This window comes from Mesoplodon densirostris, chromosome 2 (assembly GCF_025265405.1).
Source record: "Mesoplodon densirostris isolate mMesDen1 chromosome 2, mMesDen1 primary haplotype, whole genome shotgun sequence".
NCBI classification, from domain to species: domain Eukaryota; kingdom Metazoa; phylum Chordata; class Mammalia; order Artiodactyla; family Ziphiidae; genus Mesoplodon; species Mesoplodon densirostris.
Window position 1 is genome coordinate 23,453,225 of NC_082662.1, and position 22,190 is coordinate 23,475,414.

The window sequence follows — 22,190 nt, forward strand, 5'->3', positions numbered from 1 at the left end:
CCAGTGTGAGGGAAAGTTCTATTCAGGTCCCATTTTTCTATCTTGAATATCTATGCTTCTTTAAAACACAGGAATTTAGTTCTCCTCAAATACTACACTACATAAATACCCTAATAAGTTATAGTACTTGATAGTAAGAGGAGTCTTGAGGAGGAGGGAGTGCTTGCATTCAATGCCATGCTTTGTATAACTATTACCTCTATTTTGCTGATGAGCAAGCTGAGACATGGCGAGGAATCCACTTAGAAAAACAGAAAAAAGTTTTAGTCAAACACATAACTGGGTTTGACTGTGGCTGGGCCACTTAGTAGCATGGGATTTCAGGGAAGGCACTTAACCCTTCTGCACTGATTTCCTTATCTGTACAATGGGACTAACAATATCTAACTTGTGGGGCTATAAGTGATAATTAAATGATTTAATATTTGAAAAGTGCTTATGATGATATCTGGTTAGTCTAAGTTTCTTTTTTTTTTATTGGAGTAAAATTGCTTTACTATGTTGTGTTAGTTTCTCCTGTACAATGAAGTGAATCAGTATTTGTATACCTATATCCCCTCCCTCTTGGACCTCCCTCCCCCCCCATAGTCTGAGTAAGTTTCAGTAAAAGATATTACTGAAGAATGAAAGTGACTGGTCCAAGTTTCTCCACCATCCTTATCTAAAAGCAGCCATCTTCCCTAAATGCTTATGCTAAAAATAAAGGGTACATTTTACTTATTTGTGACTTTCTAAATGACTTACTATATTGTTGAGGGGGAAGGAGCTTCATTTAAAGGTTTCCTAACTCGTGACATTCATTGTATCAATGTCAATACAGTTAACAAGACCCAAAATAAAATACTAGAATTTGTAAAAACTTCCCTCTTGAGTTTGAAGTTAGAGCAAAGATTCTAGAAGCATGTTTTCAAGGAATATTAACCAAGCATCTCCTATCTGCTATGCAGAGCAGGGTACTGTATCAAAATCATCATCTAATCAATCATTGCCTCACTGTAATCCTAAACCTTCTTTGGACTTTAGCCTCCTTATATGTAAAATACGAGTTTAAAAAAGATTATCTTTCCGGGTCCTTCCATCTCTGCCATCCTCTTTTTTTGAGATGCAGAGATCTGTGCTCAGAGTTGGGTGGAATGGGATTTAAAGCACTTATCAAGTATATAGCTGAGTTCAAACTGCTTCAACTTTACAGCAGTGCTTCGCCAGAACGAAGCAGAAAACGAAGATGCTTGCAAGTGGGCTTCCTAAATTGTATCCGACACAAGATAAGCCTGCCAAAAGCCAAGTAGGCAGCGCGAAAGAGTCGTCTTTCCCTGAATACATCCTTTACCACTCTCGGTTCAACCAATATGAGAAAAAAAAAAAAAAAAAGGATCACTATATTTTTTCCGAACTCTCTCCCTTTCCCTTGGAGGCTGATCTCCTCACATCCGTGGCCCCTTATACTCTCCGCTTTTAGGAGCTAGTGTCTTCACAGCCCTGTTCCCTCAGGTACTTCGGAGTCTCCAAGCCCCGATCCCGTCCCCACAGAAGCCCGTCTTCACTGCCCGCTCCTGTTCTTCCCAAACCCAAGTGTTCTCTTACTCTCCTGCCTCTCAGGAACCTAAGTCTTCGCCGCCCTGTTCCTGAATCCTTAGAAACCTGTGTCTTCACTGTCCCGCTCCCACCGCTTAGCAGCCCAAGTCCTCACGGCTCCGCTTTTACCTCTCAGGAGCCCGTGGCTTCACGCCCCGTTCTCTTCCGACCCTCTCCTCTTCGGAGCACGGGTCCTCACAGTCCTGTCCCTCTCAGCCCACTTTCCCTCGGGTGCCGGCTAACTCCGTCCCCTTTCCCTAAGTCCCGCCTGGAGCCCAGGTCCCCACAGCCGCGTCTTCTCCGAGCCCCGAGCACCTCAGTCCCGTCCCAAGAGCCCGATTCCTAACAGCCCCGTCTCCTCCACAACCTGGCTCTTGAAACACTGACCACTGTGGGTCTGGGTCCTGACTCCCTCCTCCCACTCTTCTTCCTTAACTGCCAGGGCCCAAGACTCACAGGCAGCAGCGTCTATCTCCCCATGATATGCGGAGACTGCCCCAGTGAAGCGCTCGTCTCAGCAGCCGGTCCGACTGCTCGGCCCTCCCCGAGTACTTCCGGCACCGCTCCCCGCCTCCAACCCGGAAACGCGCGGCTCTTCCGGCCGGCGGGCGCGCGCCTGGCTTGCACAGGCGCGGACTGCCCTCCGACACGTGGTCGAGGTCCAGCGCTGCGGCCAGCTCTGGCAGTTGGGCTTTTTCCTGCTTGATAGTGTGATCAAGCTCTGCGCCTTCTACCCGGTGTTACGAACCCTGCGCTAGCTATTTCTCCCCAAAATAGCCTGTTGTGTATATTCCTAGCATGACCGGTAACACGCCCTCTGATGGCCTAGAGGTCGCCATTTTTGGTTAGTGTCTTTGTCGTGATATGAGGACGGTAATATCTTCTGGGACCAACATTCCATAGATATCCTATTAGACCCCAACAGGAAAAACCTGGGGACAAGAGAGACCGGTTGTGGTTGTGATTTGGCAGTTAATAATAACAATTGAGCAATTGCTGTCTACCAGGAAGTTTTCAATACACCTTACCTCCGATAAGTCAGTCATTTAATGATTTAAAGGAAACCTGTGAGAGGGACTTCCCTGGTCGTCCAGTGGTTAAGACTCCGCGCTTCCACTTCAGGGGGCGCGGGTTCAATCCCTGATCGGGGAATTCAGATCCTGCATTCCGCGTGGCACAGTCAGTAAATAAATAAATAAATAAATGAAACCTGTGAGAGATTAAGCAAGTTCTAACTAATAAGTGCAAACTCTCAACTTGAACTCAGAATTCTCACTCTGACCATTAAACTGATGCTTTCGGCTGACTGTCAATGGTGAGAACTGCTGTTTACCCTGTGCTAGATGCTAGGGTTGTAAAGAAGACCGGATTCCAGCCTGAGTCCCTTCTGGAGCCCGGGTCCTCACACTAAGATGGACAAGAACCCAAGAACCCACAGACATAAAGGAATGTACAAAGGGCTGGGACAGCTTAGAGTGAGCAGCGGTGTCAGCAGGAAAAGCCGCCTCCTACCTGGATTGGTGTAGCAACTTGCTCTCCCTGTCTTTATATCCTGCCATCCTCATCCCACCAAATTCCCAATGCACTCTTAACCCTGCCACAGATCTAAATTCACAGATTCCAGGCCCCTTCACCACTAGGCTCCAAGTTATCTTCCTAGTCTTATTTCTCTGCCACTGCTCTCTTCATTATCCTAAGGGTCTGGCATACTTGCACTCCATCTTTTTAAGACCCAGTTTACTTCTTTTGCTTTTATTTTTTATACAATTTTTTAAAGTTACACTCCATTTACAGTTATTACAAAATATTGGCTATGTATTTCCCATGTTGTACAATACATCCTTGTAGCCTATCTCTTACACCCAACAGTTTGTATGTCCCACTTCCCCACCCCTAAATTGCCCCTCCCCCGTCCCCACTGGTAACCACTACTTCTCTAAATCTGTGAATCTGCTTTTTCATTATATTCACTAGTTTGTTGTAGTTTTTAGATTCCCCATATAAGTGACATCATACAGTATTTGTCTTTGTCTGACTTATTTCACTTAGCATAATGCCCTCCAAGTTCATCCATGTTGCTGCAAATGGCAAAATTTCATTCTTTTATATATAAATATAAATATATATCTTTTTTATCCATTCATCTGTTGATGGACACTTAAGTTGCTTCCATATGTTGGCAATTGTAAATAATGCTGCTATGAACATTGTGGCGCATGTATATTTTCACATTATTCTTGTTTTTTTCAGATGTATACCGAGGGATGGAATTGCTGGCTCGTATGATAGTTCTGTTTTTAGTTTTTTGAGAAACCTCCATAGCGTTTTCCACAGTGCACCACTACAGGTGGGAGGCAAGATAAACACAAAACTGTTAATAGTAGTTTGGGAAAAGCATTCTCACATTTGTGTACTGTATCAATTTCTTTACAATAGCACATAGTTTTTAATATTAAAAGTGAAGTATACATGAATGATTCCATTTTTATGCCTTTCTGGAAAAGGCAAAACTACAGGGCCAGAAAAGAGGTTGCCAGGATTGGGAATGGGGGGAGGAGTTGACTAGAAAAGGGAACAAAGGAACTTTTTGGGGTGATAGAAATGTTTTGATTGATTGTGGTAACAGATACATGTCTGTTCAAGTTTGTTAAAACTCACAGAACTGTATGATAAAAAAAAGGTGAACTTACGGGCTTCCCTGGTGACTCCGTGGTTAAGAATCCGCCTACCAATGCAGGGGACACGGGTTCCAGCCCTGCTCTGGGAAGATCCCACATGCCGCGGAGCAGCTAAGCCCGTGCTCCACAACTACTGAGTCTGCACTCTAGAGCCTGTGAGCCACAACTACTGAGCCCACGTGCCACAACTCCTGAAGCCCGTGTGCCTAGAGCCCGTGCTCCGCGAGAAGAGAAACCACCACAATGAGAAGCCTGCGCACCGCAAGGAAGAGTAGCCCCTGCTCACTGCAACTGGAGAAACCCCGCAAAGACCCAACAAAGCCAAAAAAAAAAAAAAAAAAAAGGTGAATTTACTGTATATGTTATACCTCAAGAAACCTGACCTTAAGAAATGAAATAGAGAAAATATAGAAAGCACGGACTATATTTTTAAAATAATTTTAATTGCACAAGTAATAAAATGCACAATAATAAAATAATCTATGCTTTTAAAAAATGAGAACATTACAGGTAAATCTAAAGTTTTGTGTGTCTTTGCCCTCATCCAGATTCCCTCTCTCCCTCCTTTCCAGAGGTAATTGATATGTGTTAATAATACAAACAGGTAGCCATTGAAAATAAAGCACTGGGTTTTGTGTGCACACGTATGCTCTTTATTACGGTATCATGCGGTACCGTATTCAACACCTTTTTCATTGAATTTTTTTATACCTGTTGATAAAGCGCAGTATCACTTTGTTTCCGTTAATGGTGTCATGCTGTACCTTATTCTGCAACTTTTATCAGTCAATTTTTTTGATGTCTAATTCACTCCTTGGAAGTACAGCAGATGGCATTCCACTTTATGAACCCACCACATTCTGCTCTTTCGTTGTTGTGTAGGTGAAGATTAATTAGCTCCCAGTTTTTTGCTCTTACAGGGATCCGGTGCCTCCAGTGCTCACGTGCTGGGGCAGCTTCAGGGTGGACGGCTAGGAGTGGCACAAGTTTGTGCATTTTTAATTTTAACAGGATGGGATTTGTGCCTTCCCCAGATAGGTACCCACAGCTGCGGGGAAGCAGGTCTTACAGAGCCCCAGACCAGCTGCAAGTTGTCACGGTTCCCTCCCACAAACCCCTCCTCCCCGCCCCTCCCTCTGCACCCGCCGGCACCTTCCCAGCAAGCACTGCGCATATTTGCATATAACTCAAGTCTTAGCTTTTACTTTTAAATGAAAATCCAAAAATAAACGACACGTCTCCTTATGAAACCTTCTCTCCGGCTCAGAAGTTCCTGCAGTTACATCCTCAACTTAGGGAACTCTGAGTAGAAAATTGCATCGACTTTGTTTTCACCTTTATCAAAAAAGAGATTTGCCGACACTGCCACCGTGCTGTTAGTAGTGGTACGGTAAAAAGGGCTTCTGTCGTGAGTGACACACGTGGGGCAACTCGTTTGTTCTTCGTGCGGAATCGACATCAAGAGATTTCGGAAGCATAATTTTTTGAAAACTGGGCAGCTGGTGATCGTTGGTCCTAGCGCCCCACTTTTCCAGTATAAAAAAACAGAGCATTTCTTTTTCACTAGCTGAGACGGTAATATTAATGTTTATTCAGTAAACGGGGGAGTTACGGGTCCTTGGAAGTCAGTAAGTAGGCGTTAGTTCCGATTACTCTGTGATTCGTTGGTTCTTCAGTAGTGCAGTCTTTAAATATCCGCTTGTCTTGGGCTTCTCTGGTGGCTCAGTCGTTTGGAGTCCGTCTGTCGATGCAGAGGACGGGGGTTCGTGCCCCGGTCTGGGAGGATTCCCACATGCCGCGGAGCGGCTGGGCCCGTGAGCCATGGCCGCTGAGTCTACGTGTCCGGAGCCTGTGCTCCGTACCGGGAGAGACCACAACAGGGAAAGAACCACATACCGCAAAAAAAAAAAAAAAAAAAAAAAAATCCGTTTGCCGCTACAGCAAACATGGGTTCGAGCTCTGGTCCGAGAAATCTCATATGTCATGGAGTAGTAAGCCCGTACGCTGGTGACCCCATGTGCCGTAACTACTGAAGCTCATGCACCTAGAGCCTGTGCTCCTGCAGCAGCTGAAGCCACCGCAGCGAGACCCCCGCGTACCGCCACAGAACGTAGCCCTGGCTCTTCACAACTAGAGCAAGCTCGCGCGCAGCAACGAAGACCCAAAGCAGCCAAAACTAAAGAAGTAAGAAATTTGTAAAAAAAAAAAAAAAAAAAAACAGAACCTCGTGATAAATTTTTTTTATGCTGTGTATAATGTTTAGTTTTCAGAAATCTAGGTGAGGTGTCGGGGTTGTGAATTGTTTGTGAAGACTGCTTTCACAAGTAAGCAGTTGATTTTTTTTTTTTTTTAATACCAGAAGCACGTACTTTTCTCCTAACAGAAGTTACGGAAGTAATCAACGAAAATAGTATTTTGTTCGTGAGTGCGCTGCTATATAGCGTGAAAAACACTTTTCGTACTCTTTGCAGTTGCTTGTCTGCAAAAGCGATGGAATCACCATGCAAAACATACTTTGTAAAAATTTCTCCCGTTGAGAAATTGGTAGACGTGTATACATAAACAGTAATATGTATGAAACAGGTAACTAATAAGAACCTGCTGTATAAAAAAAAAAAATAGCCCCCCCTTTTTTTTTACCAGATGTACGTATCGCTTTGTAACGCTGTGTTGATGTTCTTTCATACAGCTTTTGTCGTTTAAAAACGTAGAGGTAATACATTGAAACACCAGTGAAGTAGCGCTTTCGTACTGCTGATAGCAACAACCTTTCTGGAGAGCAATTGGGCAAGAGACATAAAAATCTAAAACCTTCAAATAAAATCGTGTCTCAAGAAAACGTTCTCTCAAATGTAAGATTATGTTTAATAGGAGATTTAGGGAATTCCCCCAGAGTTCAAGGGTTACGACGGATCGCTGCCACTGCAGGGGGTGCAGGTTAGATCCCTGGCCGGGAAACTAAGATCCTGCCGTCCAATGGGGCGGAAAAGAAAAGAGAAAGATTTAGCTACAAGGATTCGTTAATTCTAACAAATGTATCGTGTATTCAGGTATACAGTGGTCCCTCCATATCCGTGCAGGATGGGGAAGGTGGTTCCAGGATCCGCAGTTCGATACCAAAATCCGCACATATTAAAGTGCTTTATATAAAACGCCCTGGGGACTTCTCTCATGGCGCAGTGGTTAATAATCCGCCTGCCAATGCTGGGGACACGGGTTCAAGCCCTGGTCCAGGAAGATCCCACATTGCCACAGAGCAAGTAAGCCCGTGTGCTGCAACTACTGAGTCTGCACTCTAGAGCCTGCGAGCCACAACTACTGAGCCCGCGCGCCCAGCCTGTGCTCAGCCACAACAGAAGCCACCTCAATGAGAATCCTGCACACCACAACGAAGAGTAGCCACCGCTCACCGCAACTAGAGAAAAGCCCGCACACAGTAAGAAAGACCCAATGCAGCCAAAAGCAAAACAAAACAAAAAACGGCCTAGTGTTTGCATGTAACCTATGCACATCTTCCAGTTATATTTTAAATCATCTCTAGATTACTTATAATACCTAATACAATGTAAATGCTATGTAAAATAGTTGCAGGGAGGTGGCAGATTCAAATTTTGCTTTTTGGAATTTTGGAACTTTCTGGATTTTTTTTTTTTTAATCCATGGTTGGTTGAATCTGTGGATGCAAAACCTGGGGATACAGAGGGCTGGCTGTATTATTTTGCTCACTTAACAAATGAGAAAACAGAAGCTCTGAGAGGCCCAGATCACAGAGCTAGAAAGTAGCAGTCAAGAGGTGAGCTCAGGTCTTCTGATAGGAATCCTTTGCTCTCACAGCACAGAATACCCAAGGAGGATGTCAACTAGAGTGGCATCTGTTAGAGAAGGAAGATTTAGTAGGAAAGAAGCTTTTTTTGTTTTACTTATCCGTATTTTCCAGTTTTCTAAGAAAATATGGAGTACACGAAAAGATTAAATAATGAGGACACATAGTCACTGGAATACAAATGATGAAAAATAAAATCAGACTCACAAAGAAGCCAGTCACAGAAAACCATATATATTATATGATTCCTTTTACACAAGATGTTCAGAAGAGGCAAATCTATAGAGACAGGAAGTAGGTTAGAGATTGCCTGCGACTGGAGTTGAGAGCAGGGACTGACTACAAGTGGGCATAAGGGATCTTTTTGGGGTGAAGGAAATGTTCTAAAAGTAAATTATGTTGCACAACTCTATAAGTTTACTAAAATCATTGAATTGTACACTTAAAATGGATGTTTTGATATGTAAATTATATTTTAATAAAGCTGTAAAAAAAATCAAGGGCTAAAAGGAGAAAAGTTCACTCAGCTAGGAGCCTGAGAATATATAATCAGTTTATGGAATAAGCTCCCTACTTTAGAAACTTTTTTTTTTTTAGAAACTTTAAAAAAAAATAAATTATTTATTTTTGGCTGTGTTTGGTCTTCGTTGCTGCGCGCGGGCTTTCTCTAGTTGCGGCGAGCAGGGGCTACTCTTCCTTGCAGTTATCGGGCTTCTCATTGCGGTGACTTGTCATTGCGGAGCACGGACTCTAGGGTGTGTGAGCTTCAGTAGTTGTGGTACATGGGCTCAGTAGTTGTGGCGCATAGGCTTAGTTGCTCCGTGGCATGTGGGATCTTCCCAGACCAGGGCTCGAACCAGTGTCCCCTGCGTTGGCAGGCGGATTCTTAACCACTGCACCATGAGGGAAGTCCCTAAGAAACTTGACTTCAGTAGATTTCTTGTATTTTGAGCTTCTGTGTGTTAGCTGAAAACTTTTCACTCACTCATTAAAACCCTTTAATGGCACCTAACTAGCTTGGGTTAACATCCTGTAAATTTTGAGTGACCCACCACCTTCTTTGTTCTCAGGGCTCAAGCCACACTGGTCTTCTTTCGGTTTCTCCGAAGCCACTACTCTCCTCAACTCAGGGCCTCCAGAAATTTCTCTCCTCCATCTGGAAATACTCTTTCTCAACAGCCTGTCTTCCTCTCCCCTTCTCCCAAAGTGGCTAACTCCTCCTCATTCTTCATATGTCAGTTCAAATGTCACTGCCTCAGAGAGGGCCTCCTTGCCCCCCCAACCCTCACTAGGTTAGCTCCCCTACACTCTATTACACTCTTTCATAGCACCATATACTTCTCTGAAGAACATTATCATGATTGTTATCAATGTATTAGTTGCAAAGTTAATTGTTCAATATCTATATTCCCCAGCCAGCTGTCACGTATGTGAGGGCAGGAAACTTATTTATGTCTTGTAGACCACTTGTGTCCATGGTTTCTGGTGTAGTACCTGGCACATAATAGACATTCAATACATATTTGTAGAGCATTTCACAATCCATGAAGTTCTTGTGTATATACAATTACATTGGCCACTATTTACTAAGCACCTACTATGTCTTAGGATATAGGAGTAAACAAGATAGTGTGTTTCTGTCCATTCTAGAGAGTTGACTGTACTCTCCTATGTAGGACAAAACAGTCTTCTCATTTTACAGGTAATGAAGATTTCACCACTTCAAGAAAGTAGCAGACCCTTCTGAAATTAAAATAGAATTACTTCAAATAATATCAGAGACTCCCAACTGGATAGATTTACTGCAGGCGGGTGGGGGAAGGGGAGGTGGTTCAGGGAGATGGATTTTGAGAAGCTATGAAGCTTTGGTATTTTGAAGGATGGAGGGGAAGAGGGTGTCAATTTGTCAGAAGAGAAGAGGAAGTTTCCATCCTTCAGATGGGCAGATGCCAGCATGGCTCCTCTCTTGAAACCAACCAAATCTGGTTCCTGAGATCCCCTATCGTCCATATCTCGGATGTTGGGATCAGCGACCACTGATAAGAAATGAAGGTCACACAAAAATTGTAGTCTATACACTAACTGAAAAGGAAATTAAGAAAATAATTCCATTTACAATAATATCAAAAAGAATAAAATATTTAGGAATAAATTTAACCAAGGAGGTGAAATGTAGCCAAGGAGGAGTGTAACTTGTACATTAAAACTACAAAACATTGCTGAAAGAAATTCAAGAAGGCAGAAACAAATGGAAAGACATTCCATGTTCACAGGTTGAAAGACTTAATCTTGTTAAGATGCCAGTACTAGCCAAGACAAACTGTGGATTCAATGCAATCCCTATAAAAATCCCAATGACATTTTTTACAGAAATATTTAGAAAAACCCATCCTAAAATTCATTTGGATTCTCAAGGGACCCTGAATACCCAAAACACTCTTAAAAAAGAACAAAGTTGGAGGACTAAACTTCCCGATTTCAAAACTTACTACAAAGCAAACTAAGTAAAAATTTTGTGGTATTGGTATAAAAACAGACACATAGACCAATGGAATACAATAGAGAGTCCAGAAATAAATTGTGGCATCAAATGATTTTTGATAAAAGTGCCAAGACCATTCAATGGGGAAAGGACAGTTTTTTCAGCAAATAGTGTTGGGAAAACTGGATATCCACATGCAAAAGAATGAAGTTGAAATTTTACCTTAAACCACATACAAAAAATAACTCAGGGCTTCCCTGGTGGCGCAGTGGTTGAGAGTCTGCCTGCCAATGCAGGGGACACAGGTTTGAGCCTTGGTCTGGGAAGATCCCACATGCCGCGGAGCAACTAGCCCCGTGAGCCACAATTACTGAGCCTGCGCGTCTGGAGCCTGTGCTCCGCAACAAGAGAGGCCGCGATAGTGAGAGGCCCGCGTACCGCGATGAGGAGTGGCCCCCGCTTGCCGCAACTACAGAAAGCCCTGGCACAGAAACGAAGAGCCAACACAGCCATAAATAAATAAATAAATAAATAAATAAAATTTAAAAAAATAATAATAATAAATAAATAACTCAGATCAAAGATCTAAACTTAAGAGCTAAAACTATAAGGTGCTTAGAAGAAAACAGGGGAAAAGTTTTATGACATTGGGTTTCATTATGATTTCTTAAATAAGACACCAAAAGCACAGGCAACAAAAGAAAACATAAGTAAATTGGACTTCATCAGAATTTACAACTTTTGTGTATCAATAACTGCTAACAATAACCACTACAGAATGGGAGAAATTATTTTTTCTGTCCCAGACCAACTTTTTCCTCTTCTATGATGTCACCTCCTGCCCATGGCAGAGGATGAAACTCTAGGGCTGCCAGGACCAGGCCTTGAGTGGAATCTGCAGCAGGCCTGCTGTGGTGGGACCAACTGAAAAATTCATGCCTGATCTGGAGGAGCAGTGGGCTCCCCTACCAGCATGCTGTGGCCTTCCCAGTACGTGGGCCCAGGGCCCAGTGTGACCAGAACAGCCAATTTGGAAGAGGAGGCGGAAATCCTTTTGTTTGATATCTCTGGAGTTGTAAATGTTGATAACCAATTAAAAACAAAAACAAAAACAAATAAAACAACAACAACAAAAACTTCAGGCATCCTCTGGACTCTACATTATCCATCTGTGAAGAGGTATGGCCTATGGGTCCCCAGAGTGGGCAGCCTCTGGTCTCTCTTCCCAGGTATCTACTTCCAGCCCAGAACACTGTCTCTAGCTGCCTGGCCAGCTACTAACTCTGCAATTTCAACATGTCCACAACTGAATTCATAATTTTTATCCCTACTTCCCCTTAGAGTCCCATCCCCCCATCAAACCTGCTTCCCCTCTTGTTTCCTCCACCTCAGTGAATGGCACCTCCATCACTTAGCCACCTCCAAAAGACCCCTCTAAGACCACCTCCTGAATCCCCACCGTCATCACCTGTTCTGTTATATTACAGCCAGAACCTCCTACTTGGCCTTTTGACTTTCTGTCATGCTGCCTTCTTCTTTTTTTTTTTTTAATATTTATTTATTTTGGCTGCGCCAGGTCTTAGTTGCGGCATGCGGGATCTTCGTTGCAGCATGCGGGGTCTTTTAGTTGCAGCATGTGGGCTTTCTTAGTTGTGGCATTCAGACTCCTAGTTGCAGCATGCATGCGGGATCTAGTTCCCCGACCAGGGATCGAACCCTGGCCCCCTGCATTGGGAGTGCAGACTCTTACCCACTGGACCACCGGGGAAGTCCCCTGTCATGATGCCTTCTCGTCTTCATTCTTTCTTTCTTTCTTTATTTATTTTTATTTTTGGCTGCGTTGGGTCTTTGTTGCTGCGTGGGCTTTCTCTAGTTGCGGCGAGCGGGGGTTACTCTTCGTTGCGGTGCGCGGGCTTCTCACTGCGGTGGCTTCTCTTGTTGCGGAGCATGGGCTCTAGGCGAGCGGGCTTCAGTAGTTGTGGCACGTGGGCTCAGTAGTTGTGGCTCGCAGGGTCTAGAGCTCAGGCTCAGTAGTTGTGGCGCATGGGCTTAGTTGCTCCAAGGCATGTGGGAATCTTCCTGAACCAGGGTTCGAACCCATGTCCCCTTCATTGGCAGGCAGATTCTTAACTGCTGCACCACCAGGGAAGCCCTCATCTTCATTCTTAACTCCTCCAATGGCCTTCCTTTCCCTTAGAATTAACCTTGTGCTCCTCATCGTGGTCTACAAGACCCTGTATGAGCTGGCACTGGGATCTTCTTTTTACTCCTTTTCTTTCTGTCACTCTGCTCCAGCCTGACTGGCCTTCTCCAAGTTCCTCCAACACATGGATTTCACAGCCTTTGCCTGTGCTGTTTCTCCATAGAATCCTGGAATGTTCTGCTTCCAGATCTTCAGCTGGCTCCTTCTCATCCTCCATGCCTTAGCTCCTGAGCCAGGCCTTTCCTGTTCTCACTGTGTCTAGTTAGGTCCCCTCCCCAGTCACTGTCTCCCTTGCATCTCCTTTATAGCCCTTACAGACACCTGGCATATCCTGTCCTTGTCTACATCCACTCCCCTCCTCTCTCCCCCACTTCCCCTCTCTTTCTACCCACCCTCCCAATGTATACACTCTGCAATAGAATTTCTATGAGAACAGAGACAAGATCTATTTTATTCACACGGGACTCCCAGCCCCTGGAACATTGCCTGGTACATAGAGAGCACTCAAAAATCTGTGTTTACTAAAAACTGCCTGCACTTTTGTGTCTACCTCCCCACCCCTCACAGCTCACCCCACCCTCTGTATCACATTCTCGGAAGCCAGAAGCCACTAATAGATGGGGACTGAATCTGGAAAGGAGGAAGTTCCACCCGTGGGTGCAAAAAAAAAAAAAATCTGGGATGAATCCAGATACAGTCAAGTGAATCACCTCCTCCGCACACCAGCCCCACCCACCCCTACTGTCCTCCACCACCACCAAAGCAAAAGGCTGACTTGCTGGTTTTGGAGCCAGAGAGGATAAGATTCAAGTCCTGCTGGCTCTGTGACCATGAATCAGTCTCTGTCTTGGCCTCAGTTTCCTCATCTGTAAAAGGAACACGATAATGGTACCTCATTCATAGGGAGGTTGGGAAGAGTAAATGTGGTAATCCACACTCACAGAGGGACTGGGAATCATATGTGGAATGTAATAAGCACTCAAGAAATGCCAGCTGGTATTATTATTAATACTCCAACTGGTACCACCCACCTGCCTTTTAGAACAGAGCCCAGTTAGCTGCCTCCATTGGCTACAGGACCTTAGTTAAGGCCCTCTCTGGGCCTCAGTCTCCCCATCTGTGACAGGGACTATTAGTAGCTACACTTATGAGTACATGCTCTCTACCAGGCGCTTGGCATATGCACTGTTATGCCCACTAGAGTGTAAGCTCCCTCAGCTCATGACCAGCTTCCTGCCCAGTGCCAGGGACATCATAGGCATGCCCAAAACCTCGCTCTTCACCGTCTCTTATTTTCTTTAAATTATCTTATTTTATTTTATTCACTTTTAATTTTTAAAATTGTGGTTAAAACATACTTAACATAAAATTTATCATTTTAACCATTTTTAAGTGTACAGTTCAGCAGCATTAAGTACATTCACATTGTTGTGCAATCATCACCACCATCCATTTCTAGAACTTTTTCATCATCCTCAGTTGAAACTCCCATTAAACACTAACTTCCCCAACCCCCCTTCCCTCGGCCCCTGGTAACCACTATTTTACTTTCTATCTCTATGAATTTGACTATTTTAGTTACTTCAAATAAGTGGACAGAGCCTGGAATTTGGAAGGATCCATTGGGAGTGGCAGCTCTGCAACTTCTCAGACTTATAACCTGAGGCTGTGCCACTTAATTTCACTGAGCCTGTTTTGCCTCTTCTGAGAAATGGGGATAATACTCCCTACCTGGAAAGGAAATTCCCTGCCTGGAATTTTATCTATGGAAAAGCTCCTAGCACACTGCAGACACAGAGAAAGGGCTTAAGCAATGTTAATTTCTTTCCCCTTCAATCCTATGAGCAGCTAGTCTCAGGAAATCATAATGGTTAGGCCATAGCGTAGACTGAGGTCAAGAGCTCAGATTCTGGTTCTACCACATACCAACTATGTGACCTCAGTTTTCCTATCTGTAAAATGGGGACACTGCTAGTACCTACCTTGTGGGGATTCCATAAGTTAATAACAGGTGTTTAAAATGGCCTGGGGGTCTTCCCTGGTGGCTGGTGGTTAAGAATCCGCCTGCCGGGCTTCCCTGGTGGCACAGTGGTTGAGAGTCCGCCTGCCGATGCAGGGGACACGGGTTCGTGCCCCGGTACGGGAAGATCCCACATGCCGCGGAGAGGCTGGGCCCGTGAGCCATGGCCGCTGAGGCTGCGCATCCGGAGCCTGTGCTCTGCAACGGGAGAGGCCACAACAGTGAGAGGCCCGCGTACCGCAAGCAAAAAAAAAAAAAAAAAAAAAGAATCCGCCTGCCAGACATAGAGAATGGACTTGAGGACACGGGGAGGGGGAAGGGTAAGCCTGGGACGAAGTAAGAGAGTGGCATGGACATATATACACTACCAAATGTAAAATAGATAGCTAGTGGGAAGCAGCCGCATAGCACAGTGAGATCAGCTTGGTGATTTGTGACCACCTAGAGGTGTGGGATAGGGAGGGTGGGAGGTAGACACAAGAGGGAGGGGATATAGGGATATATGTATACATATAGCTGACTCACTTTGTTATACAGCAGAAACTAACACACCATTGTAAAGCAATTATACTCCAATAAAGATATTAAAAAAATAATAATAATGAACATTGCTTTGCAATCAAATCTCAAAAAAAAAAAAAAAAAAAGAATCCGCCTGCCAGTGCAGGGGACACAGGTTCAAGCCCTGGTCCGGGAATATCCTACATGCTGCGGAGCAACTAAGCCCCTGTGCCACAACAACTGAGGCTGCATGCCACAACTACTGAAGCCCATACGCCTAGAGCCCGTGCTCTGCAATGAGAAGCCACTACAGTGAGAAGCCCGCGCACTACAAAGAAGAGTAGCCCCTGCTTGCTGCAACTAGAGAAAGCCTGCGCACAGCAATGAAAACCCAACACAGCCAAAAATAAAATAAGTTAAATAAATTAAAATAAATAAATTAATTAAATGGCCTGGAACTTAGTAAGCTTTAGCTGTTATTATTCATGCTGCTGTTGTTGTTACTTGGCTTGAAATAAACATAGTCAAGAGCCAGCAGAGCTGTGGTTCTTCCACCTGGCTGTCTATTAGAGTCAGCAAGGGACATTTTAGAAAATTTTCATGGCCAGGCTCTAGCCTCACAGATTCCACTTGAATTTATCTGAGGTGGGACTCTGGTATGAGTATTTTATAAGATCTCCCCAAGTGATTCTATGTGCAACCAGGGATAGAAGGGCCACAATGGTGGGGTAACTAGGAGCATGGGCTCTGGAGTGCAACTGCCTAAGTTCAAATACAACACAGCCAACAAATAGATATATGAATGTGGGAAAGTTTTTTTTTTCTTTATTGGCTGCATAGCTTGCACAGGATCTTAGTTTCCTGACCAGGGATTGAACCTGGGCCCTCGGCAGTGAAATCACAGAGTCCTAACCACTGGACTGCCAGGGAATTCTCTGAATGTAGGAATGTTCTTTTTTTTTTTTTTTTTTTGCAGTACACGGGCCTGTCACTGTTGTGGCCTCTCCCATTGCGGAGCACAGGCTCCGGACGCGCAGGCCCAGCGGCCATGGCTCACGGGCCCAGCATCTCCGCGGCATGTGGGATCTTCCCGGACCGGGGCACGAACCCGTGTCCCCTGCATTGGCAGGAGGACTCTCAACCACTGCGCCACCAGGGAAGCCCTGTGGGAATGTTCTTAATCTCTCACGTTACACTGGGTTAATAACAGGACCTGGGAGGTTATATAGATCTAATGTGCTTAGAGCAAGCTCTCAGCAGATCTGGGTACCACTGTCCCTCAGTTTCCCTGCTGTTTTCAAACTGATTGCAGCCACTGTGGGCCTTGTTCAGTTCATACCCACAGTCTCCCCAAGGGGGCCTGGAAGCCTTGAACATCCCACACGGGGGCCTCTCCTAACCCTGCCAGCTACCCCCAAAGTTATTTTTGGCCCTTCCACTGTTCAGCTTTTTTAGTCACCCAAAATGAACAGAATTATCTCCCAAACAAAATTGTCTGCTCAGAAATCAGAGAGACCCCAAGAATGCTAGAGGGGAAGATAGAGCCAGACTGGCCATTCAAGTATGTCTCATATTGAAAAGAAGGAAAAGGGAATTCCCTGGTGGTCCAGTGGTTAGGACTCTGCACTCTCATCCTCTCACTGCCAAGGGAGGGTGTGGGTTCAATCCCCATCAGGGAACTAAGACTCTGCAAGCTGCTCAGCCCAGCCAAAAAAAAGGGAGAGGGAGGGGGATGCAGTGGGGTGAGGGTGAGGTGGGGTGTGGGAAGAGGAGAAGAAAAATTATTCTCTTCAATGTTTAGGAAACAGTGTTTAAGGGGAAAAGAAGAATAACATGGATTGCACATTCAAGACAATTCTTCAAGCTAAAGGAAAAAAATGCATAGAAAAAAGATTGGAAGGAAATATACCACATGTTCAATACGTGGGGTTCTTTTTCCTGCTTCTCCATCCTTTTATTCATTTTACAATTTTCTGCAGTGAACAGGTAATTACAGGAAAAACAGTTAAGTGAAAAAATAAAAAAGGAAAGCCTTCACATGACTTTTTCGCCTCTTAAAATAATCATCTTTTTGCCTTATGTCTTAGTTCCTTCTTTTTGTCAAAAAATTTTAAAGAATTTTCTCCACTCACTGTTTCTGCTACTTCTCCCACTTACCATTTGATTCACTCCAATCTGGCCTCCTCCCTAACCTCAGAGGTGACCCACCCTGGAAGGATCTGCAATATGCTCTTAGCTGCTAAGTCCAATGACTTCTCCTTTTTCCTTGCCTGATGTATCTGGCATTGTTGGTGCCATCTTCTTCTTCTTTTTTTTTTTTTTGCGGTACGCGGGCCTCCCACCGTCGCGGCCTCTCCTGTTGCTGAGCATAGGCTCCGGACGCGCAGGCCCAGCGGCCATGGCTCACGGGCCCAGCCACTCCACGGCATGTGGGATCTTCCCGTACCGGGGCACGAACCCGTGTCCCCTGCATCGGCAGGTGGACTCTCAACCACTGTGCCACCAGGGAAGCCCTTCTTCTTCTTTTTTTTAAAAAAAATATTTATTTATTTATTTAGGCTGCTCCAGGTCTTAGTTGCGGCATGCAGGATCTTTAGTTGCGGAGTGTGGGCTCTTTTAGTTGCAGCATGGGACTTAGTTGCAGCATGCAGACTCTTAGTCGTGGCATGAGGACTTCTTAGTTGCGGCACACACGCGGGATCTTGTTCTCTGACCAGGGATCAAACGTTGGCCCCCTGCACTAGGAACCTGGAGTCTTACCCACTGGACCACCAGAGAAGTCCTGCCATCCATCCCCTCTGGAAGCGCCCTGCCTGCTCTTGGGCTTCTTTTCTCTTCTCTGTCCAGGGAGCTAAGCATTCTTACCACTTCAGGTTGGTTCCTTCAGTTTCCTCAAGGCTTAATGTTCCCCAGGTTTGGGCCCCGCATTCCCTGCACACTCTTCCTGGGTGACCCATCCACTCTTGGCCTCTGTGGGCCATCTACATTGACAGGTCCCAAAATCCAGTCCTGGACCCTTGCCTCAGACCAGTCAATCCAACTTCCTCTGGATGCCTTCATTTAGATGTCCCTCAAACACCACAGACTCAACAAGTCCAAATGGACTCATTATTTCTACTTTCCCTCAATCCCCAACAAACTCTTCCTGCTTTGTTCCTTCACTTGGGGGTCATCCTTGTCCCTTTCTCTCACTCTCCTCATTTGCTTGGTCACTAAGACCTGTTGGTTCCAATTTGGAACTGTGTCTGGAGCACAGCCATGAACTCTGCCCTGCACGAGCCCCTCTCTCTCTTGTGGGGATGATCCTAGCAAGATGATCCTAGTCTCCCTCACATAGTTTCCTTTTCCTGGTCTTTCTCCTCTCCAGTCCGTATCTCATAATTTTTCTGATCATTCATTCATTCGATCAACAAACATTTGCTGTGCACCAAACTCTACAGGTTGACACAAAATAGATAAATAAATAATCCAGGGGATTTCACATTGTGGGGATTGCTATGAAGGTAAGCTGGGGGGTTGAGAGAAAATGACTAGGACATGGATGGGAGTTCTCTCAGACACGGTGCCCTGAATAGTCCCCCAAATGAACCTGACAAGTGTCCTGGTGGAACTGGGAGCAACAATGATAGGGAAGAAGGTGGCTGGGGACCCCACTTTAAGGTTGGGAGCCAGTGAAGGTCTGTGAGGAAGGATAGATGACAGTGAGCTCTGAAGACTTGAGGGAGGAGCTTCCCAGCTAGGGGGAAGAGCCAGTGACAAGGCCCTGAGAAGAGTTCCAGGCACAAAGAGAGGATCCAGAGCACAGTGAGTGAGGGGCAGAGGAGGGCAGGAAGGAGATCACACATGGTGGCCCTAGTGAGAGGTCTGGATTTTATTGTAAGTGCAATAGGAAGCTACTGAAGGGTTTTTAACAGGGAATTCACATAATTTGACGTTATTTCTTTAAAGGGTTACTCCCTTTGGGTGCCTAGGGCGGATAACATTTGCAGGTGGGTGGATAGGGTTGCTGAGTACTAGAAAATTACTTCAGTGGTCCAGGTAAGTCCTGTGGGCTGGGGCTGGGTGTTAGCACTACAGCTGAAGAGGACTTAAACCTCCCTTGGGTCCCCACTCCTTGTAGGATATCTCCTTACCCCTTATGAGAACCATCTGGTTCCAGCCTCCCTCTTCAGCCCCATTTCCCTGTATTTCTTTGTACGTGTTCTTTTTGGAATGCTCTTCCCCACTTTTCCCTTCGATGAACTCCTACTCACTGTTTGAGAGCAGGCATAAATGCCGCCTCCTCTGTGAAGCCTTTCAGGAATCCTCCAGGGAGAGTCTTTTGCAATTTTTCTGTGCTTTGTTTATATCTCTATGATAACACCTATCACACTGTACTGTCTTGTATGTTTACAATTCTGTCTCTGAAGAAGGTAGACTGAGAACTTCTGGAAGGCAGGGATAGGGTTTTGGTCAATGTTCAATGAGTGCATGATGCACAATCAAAAGATATAGATGATCTTGCTATGAAATAGTTCACAAAGGTCAGGAGTCCACTCATGACCAACCCCTATTATATTCAAAATCACCTACTAATGTGTAAGTTCTTGATCATAAGAACAGATATGAACATGGATACTAAGTCTCCTTATTTGATCCTGGAAACAGCCCTCAGAGGTGGGCACAGTGGGAAAATCATCTCTATTTTACAGATGAGGAAATCAAGGCTTAAGGGAGTTGTGACTTGGCCAAGATCCCTGGGCTGCGATAACCAACCCTAGAATCCAGGTTGTCTGACCCCCAAGTCCTATTCTATTGTTTGACTCCTGGGCTGCCTACCTGTTCTTGAATCAAGAACCTGTAAAACTTCCTGTCACCTCGTCATGACAGAGGGGACAGAGATCAGAGATGTGACTTGTAGGAAGGGCAAGATGGGGAAGCAATTCTCTGTCCCCTTCCAAAACAGTGCCTGCATGCCACTTCCTCATTCGTTCTTAATAACGGTAGCAACCATATGAGTGGTTATAACCATGTACTCTGCAGAAAGAAGGGCCTGAGTTTACATCCCGGCTATACCATTTACAAGTTTTGTGACCTTGAGGGATTAGTTAACTTCTCTTGGCCTCCTGTATTTTATCTGTAAAACTGGAGTGAAAAGAAGCTATTTAGTAGAGCTGCCAAGAAGATTACATGAGACAAAGGCATCTTCCCTAAGGCCTGGCCATAGAAAGGTTTTAATACTTGTTAATTACTATTACTGGCCCCAGGAACTTTGCTAAGCATTTTCAAGGATCATTTCTTTTAACACTTAACAACAACCTACTTCCTAGGCGAAATAGGGGCTTAGAGCTGTTCAGTAACCCCCAAAGAATTTATGACTTGAACCCAGAACAAACCTCACAACCAGAAAAGGCTTGACAAACATGCATGGGTGAGAACGCAAAGGAGTTTGCTTACTGACTCTAAACTGAACCACATCTTTGATTCCAAAATGATAGTTGGATCATCACTTCTGAAAGTCTGATGAACGTAAGCTTCATAACCGGATTTGAGGAAGTAAGAGGGGCAGAGTCGTCCAAGGAGAGTCCTGCCTTTGAGAGACATGCCTTTGCCCCCGATTGCAAATGAGGTGAGTCTTTAATTTAGGCCTCGTTTTCCTCACCCATAAAGTGGGGTTAGAAGAGTTATCAGGGTCCCTGGCGTCCCTCCCAACACTAATTTTCCAGGGCAGGAGATTCTTGCTCTGATAAAGGCCCCAAACCCTCCGGCTGAAGTTCATCCTCCGCGGGGCCGGCAATAGGGACGCGTCCCCTTTAAGGAGCCAACTCGCCGGCGGCGGCGGCCGGAAGTGTTGAAGCCGGGCCTGGCGGCGGCGGTGGCGGTAGCTGCCGTGGCGGCGTCTGCGCATGCTCCGTCGCCCGCCCGCCCTGGCCGCTCGCCGCCCGCCCGCCCGACGGAGACGGTGAGGAGGGGGAGGGGTGGGCGCGCGGGCGCGGACGCGGGGTGGGGTGGGGGCGGGGGGGCGGGCGCGGGGGCCGCGCGGCGGCTGGCGAGGGCGGGCGGGCGCGCAGGGGGCGGGGGGCTCCTGCCTCCGCGGGCGCCTCCCCACGCCCTGTGCGTGCCGCCGCCGCCGCCGGGGAGCGAGCGGACGTCGCGGCGCCGCGGGGGGGTGGGGGGACGCTGCCGCTGGGTCCGCCCGAGCAGCCGGGCCTCCCCCAGCGCGGCCGGCCGCGGCGCCCGGGTCCGGACCCCGGCTGAGAGCGGCCGGGGGCCGGCGAGCCTGGCATTGGGGGGCCCCGGAGCCCCGGACCGAGGGGCCCGGAAGTCCTCGGCCGAGGGAACAGGAGGGGCCGGAGCGACTCCGGACTGAGAGGCCCGGACGCCCAGGACCCTGGGGAGGGGTCCGGGTATCCAGGGGTATCCCCAAAGGCGGGATCCGGGGAGCACCAGGCCCTTCGATGAGGAGCTGGGGAGAGGCCTGGGTCGAGCTGGGGAGAGGCCTGGGTCGCGCCCAGGCTAGGGGATAGTGGTGAAAGTGGGGCGAAGAGTGAAAGAAGCCCGCTGCCCGCCCGGGAGTATCCCTGGGAGCCTTGGGGTGGGGAGCAAGAGCAGAGAGTGGGTTGCTGAAGAAAGGGTCCACGTTTCACTCGGGGGCGCGTTAGAGGCCTCGGCCACTCAGTCCAGGGGGAAAGAAGCAGGTACTTCCCCGAAGGCGTGTTGACAGGTCCGGCAGTGGGAGCAGGGGACAAGGAAGAAGAGCTCCAAGGAGAAGTGAGCAGGCCCCTACCGTCCCCTAGATGAGGGGGCGGTAGGAAGACACCTCAGAGCCTCCAGAGGAAGGAATGAGAAGGGTCCAGATCTGTGAGGGAATAACAGAGAGCTGGGAGTACCTCCTGATATTATAGGTGGAGAGCAGGGTGATCTGGTCT

General features: G+C 46.4%; 2 protein-coding genes and 1 non-coding gene across 9 annotated transcripts in view; 2 read left to right on the forward strand and 1 right to left on the reverse strand.

Annotated features, from left to right (window-relative positions):
• Nucleotides 1-2,128, reverse strand: part of TAF12 (TATA-box binding protein associated factor 12) — a 28,625-nt gene extending 26,497 nt beyond the window's left edge. The window contains exon 1 of one of the 2 annotated variants that reach the window (XM_060081586.1): nucleotides 2,032-2,128. The gene's annotated coding sequence lies outside the window, so the exon portion shown is untranslated. Of the gene's footprint in view, nucleotides 1-1,704; nucleotides 1,724-2,031 lie in introns of those variants that run through there. The other variant, XM_060081589.1, reaches the window with a different exon arrangement.
• Nucleotides 2,129-5,645: 3,517 nt separating this feature from the next.
• Nucleotides 5,646-5,779, forward strand: LOC132484804 (U11 spliceosomal RNA). The gene has a single exon (XR_009531352.1). It is a non-coding gene; the product is annotated as a U11 spliceosomal RNA (small nuclear RNA).
• Nucleotides 5,780-21,141: 15,362 nt separating this feature from the next.
• Nucleotides 21,142-22,190, forward strand: part of GMEB1 (glucocorticoid modulatory element binding protein 1) — a 29,363-nt gene continuing 28,314 nt past the window's right edge. For 3 of the 6 annotated variants that reach the window (XM_060089280.1, XM_060089285.1, XM_060089284.1), the window contains exon 1: nucleotides 21,188-21,223. The gene's annotated coding sequence lies outside the window, so the exon portion shown is untranslated. Of the gene's footprint in view, nucleotides 21,224-22,190 lie in introns of all 6 variants that reach the window. The other 3 variants (XM_060089281.1, XM_060089283.1, XM_060089282.1) reach the window with 2 other exon arrangements.